Below are 11,735 nucleotides of genomic sequence, written 5' to 3'. Positions count from 1 at the left end.
CCGCCATCTTGCTGCACGCACTCCTTCCTCAGGGAGAGGCATCTCAACATGGCGCGCTCCGCACTGCAGGGGTGGGCTGAGGCCCGGCTGGGATTTCAGCGCTGCCAAAGGAGTATCTTTTACATCAGATGCTGTCTCCTCATGGAAGGGGAAAAGCTGCATGTTTCCCCACAGACTTTCGTATTTCACAATACTGATCTATACAATATTTATTTATTCAGCATAGCTGTGCTAGGACTGAAAATGATCAAAAATGGCCGTAGCGGTGATTGCTCCCACCTGTTGTATCAGTCCTTCCCCCTGCATTGGCCACAGCTGAGCACATGGAGCAGGCACAGCTGCAAAGTTTATAGATCGTGTCCTTAATTTTTGTAGCAGAACGACAGGGATTTGTTGCCTGATTGCTCCATGCAGCCATGGAGGAGGATGCTGGACTTCCAGCTATGTGGAGACAAGATGCACAATTGCACTGAGGTGAGTAAGCTCAGCGTAGAAAACATGAGCATTTTGATTCTAGGTACGCTCACTTATTTCAAATAGAATTTCATAATGATAGTAGAGCCTTTTCCTCTCAGAACATCAACAGTAAAGGTATCAAAGTATTCACAACCCTTTTGTGAGTTGATCTGGGAGATCGGAATACTGTTAGATTATTTGACTGTCCGTGTGTGAAACAAATGTTTAGCCTGGTGAAGTATTAGCAAATACGTATTTACCAAATGTTTTAAGTTAGGTTATGTGGTTAAACCATATGATCAGTTGCAACTGTGCAGCAAAAATACAATGTAATATCTCCCCTGTTGCTTGAAGCAGTTGTAAGGCATTTTTAAACCTTGGTGTGACCTGATGTTTTTGATAGTTTATTACAGCTAAATTCATGTTGTATATTTTAAAGTATGTTAAAAAAAAAAAAAAAGGTGGACTTTTCAAGTGAAGTAGTGAAATTGCTCATGGAACTTCTACTGCAAATGGATCAGTTCAGTTGAATTTCAAATGCACTGGAGCTTTGAGACAACATGTCTCCTACTTCACAACATGTCTCCTTCTGTCTCAGGGATGGTCCCGTTTTTAAATTACTCATGCTCTGTTGTACAGACATGCTAACAGTTGAGTTGCACAAGAACAGAAAGCTTAAGGTTTTAGATCATTTGCCAGCTGAGATTCCAGTAAGATTTTACAAGAGCATAACACATGAAAAAGTCATCCTCTTTATTATCATTGCTGCCTTATTAAAGCAACACCCATGTGCCCCACCCCAGGTAAGGATTCTAGTAAGCTTGAGACTGTGGATGTAGAAGGGTGGCTCCACATGTAAGGTTCGTGTGTTTAACTTAATGCACAGAGGAGAGAAAAGGAAATTTTATTATTAGTGTTCACTGATGGGTAATCGCTCTAGGAGGAGGTTCTGCTTGAGGTCAGTGTTAAGTGTTCAGCTGTGTGTACCAAGTTTTATATGGATTTATTTTGTGCTTACGTGTGTGAGGAGTCCTGCAAAAGCATGTGACTGGTTGAGGATCGGAAAGAAGGCCAGGGGCTGCACTGGAAGCTGGAGTCATCTCAGTCACTGTCCAGAACTTTTATGGCAGAAATGCAGTAGTATTTGATTTCGTGTTATCCACATTTTAACAATGGCAAACAGAAGTCAGACCAACATCTTCCTCTCAAAAACTGCACATCTGTTTCCCTCAAGGAAAAAGAGATTATCCATGTGTTACTATACCAGTATGTCTATGGCATGCTGTGGAGCATTTTGCAACAGTTCAGTTAAGCTCACCAATGTGTGCATACAGTTAAGTATTACAATAGCTGTTGTTTGATTACTTTTTATTTATTTTGTGGTCAGAATAGTTTGAGTTATGCAAAATTAAAGAAAAAATTATAGGAAATGGAGCACTGAGTAATACAGTTAGCAAGATGTGTTTGCTGAGCATACTGCTTCCCTTCAGAGAAACTTGTTTCCATGAAGGACGTCCATGAAAGCTTACTTCTTAGTTTTATTTGGTTTTCCAGTGATGAGGCTTTATTGATTGGATTTTTTCAGTTTACACCATGAACGGCAAACAACTCACCTGTACACATGTTCTCTTTTTAAGGTCTCTTTCATTAGCCTTACGTTTCTAGAGCAGCAGTAGGGCTTGAACATCAGTGCCGACATGACAAGAACATGTTATGGGCCCCTGTGGCATTATCTATTGTAGCACATCCAAACTGGAGAGTAACAGTGAAGGATACTGACTCTGGGGTTGACCTTTACAGATTCTTATCTTCCAGAGCACCAGAAATTTTTTCAGCGTGCCAGAACTTCCATTGAACAGCTTGTTGGGCGCAACAGTTGTGCCTTTTTTCTCTAAGCATTGCCAATTGAGACGTTAGCCAACATACTAAGTCTTGAGGCACTTATGCATTGTCCCCTTTTCTTATTTTTTGAAATCTATTGATCTTGCTTAAAGCCAAATGATGTATCCTGACACATGAAGTATTCTGCACTGTCTACATGTTTTCTCTTGCCTGAGGCAGCAGGGTGGAGTGTTTTTGAGCATCCAACCACTAACTGCTGCAGAAATTTTTCAGTTCCTACCCACTTCAGCACAGGCCTTGGGCTGTGTTTTTACTGGCTGCAATTCACACCTCAAAAATGTTCCGACTTGTTTATAGCTGTTTAAACATTTTAAAGGAACGGCTGCATAGATTCCCAGAGTAAAACCAGTTTAGACTACAACAGAATTTGACCTTGAGATATAGATTCTGCACTTGTAATGGTGCAAATGTCCAGTAGTTACACTGAAGTCACTAGAATGTCATCAGCATAAAGCTAAAGCAGGAGTAGAATTGTGCTGCCTTTTCTGCTGTGCAAGTTGGGGCTTGTTTGGACAACCCCTTATTTTTCCCTTCCATTTTCAAGGTACCTGTCTTGAAAGGAAAAACTGAATTAATTTATTGTAGCTGAGAGGTACTGCAATTTGCCAGTACAAATGATAATAATGTAAGAGCCAAACTGAGTTGGTCTTCCTAGTTCTTGCTGCTGCATGCGAGAATAACCAAGTGGGTGAGGCGCAGAGCTAATAAAAGGGAACAACATAAGAATGTCTTTTATTTTTGTTTCATATGTGGGATTTTCTCTGACATAGTCCTGCCAAAAATTACAGTGTTTGAAGTCTTTATGAGACTAGCAGGCAGTGAAAGGAAACAATAAACAGACCTTCAGTCTTCTTGTCTTCGGTGGAGAACTGAAAGATCATTATTTGAAGAAAATTTAAGCCTTTTAAATTTAAACCCGTGCCCAGACTAGTACCTGGTACAGCTTTTTGTCATGTGTGATGGTCTAATCATATCTTCGTGTTGAAGGTATTGGATGTTGTTGTTCTTAAGGAACATGCATCTCTCTGTCCTGTAATGCTCGCTCAAGGTAGTTGTTAAATTGGGCTTGCTTACATCCTGGTGTAAAAAGTCTGTTTCAACTTCTAGAATGAGATTGGAGGGGAGAAGTTCTTGGAGAAATTGTGGGTGAAATCTGGCTTGATCTTGGTGTCTTAATGTTCCATGTCTTAAGTAACAGAGGTTCTTGCAACTTACTCAGCTGCTACTGGGGAAAAGTAGACACCTTGGTGTTTGGCAGAACACAGACTTCTCTGAGGGAGACAGACATCGCTCAGTTGAGCAGAGTCACTGGAAGCTTGGCTGAGGCATAGTAAAGCCAAAATTCAGAAACTGGTAATGTCTATTTTTCTACTGCCTGGCATTGCGGTAGTTAACCTGAATGTATTTGCATGACGTGGGTTGTAATGGAGTTTGAAGAGTTGCTTCTTTTTCTGACATCCTTGTACGTAAGTTCATTTCATGCTGTACCCTGTAAACTAATAACATTTACCTGTGCTACTGGTGAAACTAAAAGCTCAGACATGGCTTGATTGCAAGTATAGATGGAGATAATTTGAGATCTGTTACCCATAGACTGCAGGGCTACAGGTAACATGCACTACCCACTAGATGCCATGCTGGGCTGCCAATCAAGTGCTGCAGCAAGCAGGTAAGCACAGGTGGAGATGTACACCTTGCATTCTTCCTGAACTCCTTGGGGTCTCACTGTGGCTCTGAATGTAGACATCAGTGATTCTTGTCTATTATCACTTCATCAACATCCCTCGTTATGTTTTAGAAAAATATCCATAATACTGAGCCACACCTCCTTCCCTCCCAAACTGCTGTGTCAGCATGCAGGATTTGGAAATACACTTCTTCCATGTTATTAAGAAACAAAATAACTAATTTACCTGAGGCTATAGAAACCCTTATGAAGTAAAAACTTAGAGATGTTTTCCTAAGGATGAAATATGAATGAGGTGTGCAGAGAACTTTGCATCTTTGGACACTGGTGACAGTAAAGTGCCATTTAATTAGCTGAGGTTTCAGAGTGGCAATGCTGTCAAATACATAACTGCTTATACTGCAGACCAGGCTCAGAATTCAAAATACTTGTGGGAGAGCTGGTTGAAAGGGTTTTTTTGTTTGTTTTCCTGTTCATACAGTTAATAACTTACTTGATAATTGAAGTATTATTATTGTTGTAATTGATGGGGTATGGCTGTTTATTATTTGTGCAAACAAAATCCCTTCTGAGCAGAGCTAAATTAGAGAAAAAAAAAAACAAAACATCAGCAATTGTGAAAAGGTGGGAAACACACTTTTTAATATAAAGATTGAAGCAAATTCTTTTGAAGTCAAAAGATTTAAGATACTTACAGACAGTGAGAACTAAGTAAATGCTTCTTTATCAGTCATTCTTTTAAAATGCTCAGCTAGCTGTGAGAAAGCAACAAGAATGCTTTTGTCCCATTCTGAAATACATGTGCTGAGACTTTTTGGCTGTCCTAAGTTTCTTGAGTAAAATGCATTGTCTGTGTCAGCTATTGGCTCATCTCAAACCGTTTATTTCAGTATTTGTGAGCTAACTGTAACGTTTTTGTTCTGGTTATTTACAAAGTAATTTCAGTGCAAATTTCCTTTTTGTGTTTATGTCTGGAATAACTGTGTGTTGAACTCCTTTCTCCATGTAGGTGTACGGAAGGAGCTTTACTAGAGAGTTACAGAAATTGTACTAATTTCATACTACATGAATGGGTTGGATTTAGTCCTTGTGACATTTGAAGCCATGGTGAAACCTCCTAGTGACTTGAAATGTAGCTGTAGGCGTCCTTGTTCATTGCAGGGGAGTTGGGCTAGCTGACCTTTAAAGGTTTCATCCAACTCAGACGATTCTGTGATTCTGTGAAGTGGAGCAGAAGTGGCCTTGTGTTGATTGTCTGCAGAAGTGGGTTTTTGCAAGGCTGTTTGTTGTCCTTCTGGAAGGCAGCAGAAGTGTGTCAGGTGGGGTCAGCTAACAGCACTGTTTCATGTGGTGTTGAGATATTTCAACCGCTGCCGATTGTATCAGCATAATGTGAAAGAGTGCAACCAGTCCCCTCAGCGTGTCTGGGGGGAGAATGTTTGTCCAGGAATGTTGAAATGAAACTAAGAATAGAAAGAAAATCTTTGGTGAACAAGATTAGAAATTGCTATCTACACTTTATCTGGAAGCATTTTCCTATCAGTAGACCACACAGCTTTGAAGTCCTGGCATGAGTAACATTTATCACATGTGTCAGTAGTCATGGAAGAAGCTCTCTTTGTCAGCCTCTTTGATGGCAGTCATGCCAGTCCTGCAACTGGAAATCTCCATTTACAGCTGAAAGCAAAGTTACTTTGGTTTTAATGTTTTCAAGCTTAGTGCATTTTTCATTGAGCAAATATTGTATTGGATAACAGATGCCTGAATATGTTATTTCATCATTGTTAAATACGTGGTGGTAATTCAGCACATGGGTATGCACCAACAGGTTTTCTCTTGAATGACTCTGCGGGTGTGAGATCAACAGATAGATCACAGATTGATCATCCAGGAGCATTACCTAACGTGTACCCTGCCTCTTGAGCATGTGAAACTGGGCATGACTAACCTTCAACTGTCCCCACTGATGTCTGGGTAGAAGAGTCCTCTGTGGGATCCTATACAATGCATGTATTGGTGCACCCACTTAGTCACGTGTGAAACTTGGGTATGATGTGTAATCAAGACTATTGTCATCTGCACCGTGTTGTTTTGTTTCGTGACAGTGTTTTTCTTTTCCATTTCAATAAACTTTATTTCAGATTTTTTTTTTAACCTTAAAGCGGGATTCTGAAGTGTAAAAGCTGTTGAAATAGCTCTAGTCCAGCACTTCCCTGTCTTAGGCTTTTCTGTAGAAACTGGAAGGAGAAATTCTTTTTCGCTTTGTGTTACAGCTGGTGTGCCTGGCTCTAACTGTTGGTTTTCTGTATCTTACGGAGGAATATTTAGGTTTACTTAGAAAGGTAAAAGTATGTGCAGAAACTGTACTGACAGCTATGATGCTGAGTGTCATACACACACTATGAAGTCACTGTGTTAAGCTCTTCTGCTGCTCTTATTGCTGCTCTTCTTTTTGAAACACCAAAAACATGTGAAATCATTTCATCTTTTATATTGCTGATTTCACTGAAATTGATTGAATGTTTATTGTAGGTTTTTTTCCACTGATGTTTTAAAACTGCACGTCCTGGGTAAAACATTAAACAGTGCATTCAAGGGAGACTCTTAGGGTATTATTTCTAATTCTTTTAAGTACTCTTTATTGTGCTAGAAGTTCCTTGAATGCTTGATACAGAAATATTCCAGGATTAATTCACATACAGACAAATACACAACAAATAGTTTCTTGTATTTGATCATCTGCTTGTTTATTAATAAGTTGTTGATAAGTTGGGAACTGTACATCCTCATATTACCCTGTACACTTCTTTGCTCCTAGGTGCTTGTCTTTTTTCACAAGTTTGTTCAGCTGTCTGGGCACAGTGCATTTGTTTTAGGAAAAGCAGAGGGATTCCACTGGTGCTGGAAATAGCTACTGTAAACTAAAGAATAGAAGTAGGAGTGTGTCAGTCTCTATAAACTCCAATCCCATCCATAGTTCATTAACCTCCACCATGTGAGCTGACTACTCTTGATTCTGGCATTTGCTCAATCTCTGTTTCCATTGCATTTATTCCCACTTGATCTCTGTTTTTCTATGGCTTCATTTTAATATTTTATGTGCATGTATTGGCTTGTTGATTTCTTTGTTTGATTGCATACTTCTGGCATGCATCAGCTGTTACAGATGTTCTTCTCTTTCCCACATTTTTTGTTCTGAGATTGAGGGGTATCAAAACCTATTCATGAGTCTGGGGATATATGTATGTATCAGTATCTCAGCAAGCATTAGGTACTGGATACAACTGTTGGTTTACAAAATAATTTGCCTCTGGAAATATTAAGGAAATCAGTTTCCAGTACACAGTTTTCATGCCTGCACTGCTTAAGTACATAGCTCATGAAAATAAAAGTTAAGCATTGCCTGTTGGTCAGGTATATGAGCTTTACCAGTTTGGCATTGGTTGTTGTTTACCAGCAAAATGTGATAGTTTTTACCTGCAGTTACAAGTTTAAAGGCATCTGCAAATCTGCCAGATTGTTATTATCAAAACAGCAATTAACTGAAGCGTCGTGCAATTAAACTAGACCAGCGTGTGTTAAACAGCTTTGGGCAATGCTGGGAATGAAGTCCCCAGTTCAGCAAAATATTTAAACATGCATTTTACTTAAAGCATGTGGGTAGTCCCTGTGAAGGCTAGTGATTAGTTCAGTGATCTGGAGAAAGCTGCTGAGGCAGGAAAAGCGTAGTCTGCTGTTCAGACCCCTACTGGCATCTATGACTATGTAATACATAAAAGGTGGATGCAAACAAACAAACAAAAAAGTTGCTAAGTTACACTTCGAATGGAAGAGGGAAAGTGATCCTCAACTGAAGTAAGATATACTTGGTTTGAAACTCCCCAGACATATTGTAACAGCCACCATAGTGAGATGCAGACAGGGTTGCCTTGGGAGGCTCTGAAACTTCTATATGTTTTTGATGTCTTTTAAAGAAAAATCTGTCAAGTTAGGCTGGAGCTGGATCCTTGGACAGAAAGATGGACTAAATACCTACTTGAAGGCTTTTTTACTCTTATTTTTCTATAGTTGTACAATGTTGTATACTTCAAATGACACACATACCTCAGACCAAATGTATACAGACTCACAATGTCCTTACTGGCTTAGGCAAATGTTGTTCTGTCAAAAGGGGGAGCAGTGGAACGGAGTTCTCACTGAGCTTCTTGTCAGTGGGTTGTTTTTGCAAGAGAAACTCGATTTGATGAACTCAGTGGAGGAAACTCCAGTCATACACACACTCAATTGGATTGAGGATTCTTCGTATCATCGCTGCATTTGATCTGTGATGACCTAACAAAAACTATTTTGTTCTGAACTCTTTGTGCTGGAAACTAAAAACATTTTTAGGTACAGAGATTACAAAGCCTTCAGCTGACAACTTGAATCATGGAAGTTAATAAAGTAGGAGTCAAAGAGCATTTCCTTTGCAGACGTAGGGTAAGCAAGGTATCTACCATAACACACATCTGGCAGCCCTGTTAGAAAATTATTTATACCCAGAAAGATCCATCCCAGCAGGTACCTCTGAAATCCGTAAAGTACAGAGTAAATATGAGCCCAAGGTGCCTTGATTTTGATGAGGAAAGACTGCATGTTATCACAGGTCTCATGAATCACTTTGAAATGAAGAGTCTGAATGACAGCTAAGTTTCCAGCTAGTCATCTTGCTGATACACAAAAGCCTCAGCTTTTGGAAAAGGCAATAGTTCTGTACTTTGGGTAAGAAAAGGGACTTTTCAATCAGAGATGTGGAAATCGAGATGGATGTAGCCAGAGGCTCCGAGCTAAGTCAGAAAATCTGCCACAAACTGAAAGTAAAGGCTACTTAAATATCTGGGCTCTAAGTTTTGAATGTTCACTTGCAAATGTTTTAGAACTACTTCCAAAAAATATCTGGTAGCCTGAAGTTCAAGTCCTGGTACAAGCAACACAGAAAATAAAACAGTAGAAAATAAAAGCTTTCTTTTACTCCAAGGTTTTCCCATGCCAGCTGAACAGTGCAGTTCAGCTGCTGTTTCTCCTTTTGCTTATGATCTTAAAGATTCTTAGCACATGAGGAGATCTGGTTTGTAAAATGAGATCCTCTTGAAGGCAGTGTTGTATGAGTGATAGAATCCCTGTATGGCCATTACTGGGGAGGTCAAGAAGCAAAACATTAGCTGTGATGAGCCTGGCAGCCAGACTACATTAAGAAGCTCTTGTGGTAAAGTGAGCTACTGCTTGTTATCTTCTCTGTGTTTTCTTTGTGTATATCCTCACTGATTTATTTGTTGTAACTGAAATTGTAGCTCCTTTTACAATAACACTGAGCTATTCCAGGTAAAGCCTCAGTGTGCAAGGCAGTATGATCTGCAGGATCTTCTTTTCTGTGTAACCATCATGAGAACTATGTGAAGAAGTCAGCAGTTAAAAATAAAGATGTGTTCTTGCCTCCAGAAGATGTAGGAGTCCTGCAGAAAATAAAACAATCCCAATTAAATCTGGTATATTGGAGAGCTGCCCTACAGTTGCCATCTTGACGTTGTCGTTTTGATTGTAGAAATGAGTTACAGATTAGGTAGATGAGTTATGGTCGGTACAGCAGTTCAGATATTTGAATTCTAACTCTGCATGAACTATGAGACCAGCATTGTGACAGAGCTGCCTGATTTCTGCAGATGGTGTTACTGTTGTTGGTACTGCTACACCGATAAACGTGGCTAGATGTTCCATTGTGCTCTTTTGAAGCAGGAATAGTTGAGGTGGAAATACCACAGACTAGCACTGATCTGTCTGTTCTGCTCTCTGCTGGGTCACAAATTTTCTTTTTGTTTATCCTTCAGTGAACAGACCTTGGTTGGAATTAGTGTATCACTTTGGTATTGTATGGGAAAGGTGTGTCTGGCTAGAGATTTGCTTGCAGTAGCATGATCTCTAAGGAAAAGTGGGAGGCTTGGAGACATGGGGGAATGGAAGCAGAAAGAAAATTGCTATGAATGATGCCAAATACTGTTTTAATCCTCATAAGAAGAAAGTTACAAACTGAAAGATGCTGCATATTAAAGAGCAGTGAGGAGTCCTAAAACTGATTGAAAAACTCTTGTAATATAACTGCTAGCTGTGAATTTCAACTTCAACAGTGCTGTTCAAATATTTGTTCTCCTTGCTATTGATAAATGGCGTGACTCCAACTATTCTGCAGCCTCAGCTGTGGTTTCCAGCTTCTACTTCTGTTCATAACTAATTCAGAGGCAAGGCAAAAAAACAACAACAACAAAAATGGAGGCTGGCTCATTTAAACCCTAATGTGTTTTTTTTCTAAGTGTTGTCTTAAGAGTAATGTTGAGTCTCTGTTGTGACTGTTGAATATTGTGGGTCTGCTCTGTAGTTCCATCTCTACAGGACTGTTTGTATGGTCAAGAATTCTGTGCCAGGCTGTGCGGTACAGATGTGAAATCAAAAATGCTGAAGTGCTGTCATATAGAAATGAAAGGAAATCCACAAACACTGTGGTTACATAACAAGATGCAACGAGAAGCACTGTGAAAGAGACATAATGATAAAAAGTAAAAATCATTTATGTATATTTTAATTTAAGCATAAAAATACGGCATACATGAAAATATAAAAGGTAAAATATGCAGTACTTATGCTAAAACTATAAAAATCCTTATATAACAATAGAAATTGAGAAAGATAGACCTTATACTTTTAGGTCTTAGAGAGAATTCCCTGTGTGGTAGGAAGTTGGATCACAGTTTCAGCCTTTGCCAGCTTTCTCACAATCAGAGCAAAGGCCAGTATTGTGACAGGGACAACCAACGACAGAACAAACAGCACACTATAGACAGTTCCCTCTGTCTAGATGCTTGCAATTACAAGGCTGAAGAAAGACTATTGTGCCTTCTGCAAAGCTGTTAGAAGTGAGACTTTTTATAAGCAATCAATTCATATTAAAAGTCAGAAGAAAAGTATGTTCTATGCAGAGTCACCTGTAACATCTATCATCCTCTGTTGAAAGAGTTTACTAGCAGATTGACTCAGCCACAAGTGGAAGCTCAACAGTATGACTCCTTTAGTGCCTGTTCCTGATGTGTTCTTAGGAAGTCAAGGACTACTTATAATGTCCTGTGATTGCATTTTTAATTCTTGATGTTGGCGAAAGCTTAAGACTTGTTTACTGTGTTTGCTCTGAATGGTATTTATTGAAAGAGTCATATATTTTATGCAGTCATTCAGTCCATCCACCCTGTTCCATTTCCTAAGAAAATAGTTGATGATTTTGAAATAGCTTAATACTGGAGGTTGTTGTATGAATTAAAGTCTTAATAAGGAGGAGAAAGATACTGTACTGGTGCACAAGTGATGTAGAAACCGTTATGAAATCCACCATGAACTTGCTTTTTAGTTTGAGATAGAAAAAGTGTGCATAGTAGCCTATAAAAAACATCTTGAAAATGTTGCTTTTACTATAGTCTTTCTGTGTAATATCTGACATGTTACTTCTAACAAGAATAAAATCGTATCAAAGGTGTTGTGCACAACTTACTCCATAGATCTGTTGGTGCATTGCCTTCTGAAGGTTACTGCCTTCTCAGAAGAGCTTAAAAAAATAGGCAGAAAACTAAAAATCATTGCACTTGTAATTTAAATTAAAAAAAAAAAATTA

The 11,735-nt window shown here is 39.1% G+C and overlaps 1 protein-coding gene across 1 annotated transcript in view; it reads left to right on the top strand.

The window, feature by feature from the left end:
- The first annotated feature begins 201 nt into the window (after positions 1–201).
- COL17A1 (collagen type XVII alpha 1 chain) overlaps positions 202–11,735 on the top strand; it is a 60,239-nt gene continuing 48,705 nt past the window's right edge. Inside the window, exon 1 of the mRNA XM_031597514.2 lies at positions 202–474. The gene's annotated coding sequence lies outside the window, so the exon portion shown is untranslated. The remainder of the gene's footprint in view (positions 475–11,735) is intronic.

This window comes from Phasianus colchicus, chromosome 8 (genome assembly GCF_987193195.1).
Source record: "Phasianus colchicus chromosome 8, bPhaCol1.hap1.1, whole genome shotgun sequence".
Lineage (NCBI taxonomy): Eukaryota > Metazoa > Chordata > Aves > Galliformes > Phasianidae > Phasianus > Phasianus colchicus.
Note: the sequence above shows the minus strand (reverse complement) of the source record. Positions and strands in the feature narration are given on the sequence as shown.